Here is a 962-nt window from a genome sequence, read left to right as displayed (position 1 = left end):
GGCTGTGGTAGGGTGCCAGCTGTCTACTGATCGATGTGGTGAGTCAGAACTTTGTCAGCCATCTCTCGTCTATAGTTGCCTGGATACAAAACTCAAACCCAGGTGACCAGGAGTATGACCAGTTATGACACATTCAGAGATGTAGGACAAAAGCTGGGGGGAAAGAATGTGTTTCTTTTTCAGTTGGCGTTGATGTTCAAAAATGATGATAAATTTTGTTTTTCAAAATTTATTTTTTTGCATGTTTTTCATCAAATTAATGCTTTTTTAAAACTTTAGAAAAAAAAGTATTTAAAATTTAAGGCAAAATCCTAATTTGGCATCTCATTTTTAGTCTGTTTGCAATATTTGTTTCTCATTTAATTAAAACATTTTGAGACATTTTTTGGAATTTTTCCGCAAAATACTGAAAATGGTGAAAAGTTTTATGAAAATCTTTCAAATTGTTGCCAAAATCTGAATTTGTCATGTTTTGCTCAGATGCTGAACATTTTTGATGAAACTTTTTCAAGAAGTTCATTGTAAATTTTTATCTTTTCTGCATATTTCTCATCAAATTAGAACATTTTGAAAAAAAATTAGGATTTTTTTTTCTTTGCAATCTTTTGGTAAAATCTGATTTTGTCATGTTTTGTTCAGATGGTAAAACATTTTGATGAAAATCTTTCAAAAAAAGAAATTTCAAAATGTGATCTTTTCTGCATGTTTCTTATCAAATTAGACCATTTAAAAAATGAAATTTCTGAATATTTCAAAATATCTTACTTACTATCCAGTAAGTAAGTACTTTTATCATGAAAAAATGCAAAAAGTAATAAGTCCCAGAAATAACTTAAAATGCAAGTTTATGCCCCAAAACATGCTGACAGGTAAATAATTTGTGCTAAAAACTGCAAAAAATATTTGATCTGATATTTATTTATCTGATACTTATTATAGATTAGGTCCTAAAACATGCTGCC

This window comes from Cynoglossus semilaevis, chromosome 14, assembly GCF_000523025.1.
Source record: "Cynoglossus semilaevis isolate Cse_v1.0 chromosome 14, Cse_v1.0, whole genome shotgun sequence".
Taxonomy (NCBI): domain Eukaryota; kingdom Metazoa; phylum Chordata; class Actinopteri; order Pleuronectiformes; family Cynoglossidae; genus Cynoglossus; species Cynoglossus semilaevis.
The sequence above is the reverse complement of the archived record's forward strand: the minus strand, read 5'-3'. Positions refer to the sequence as shown.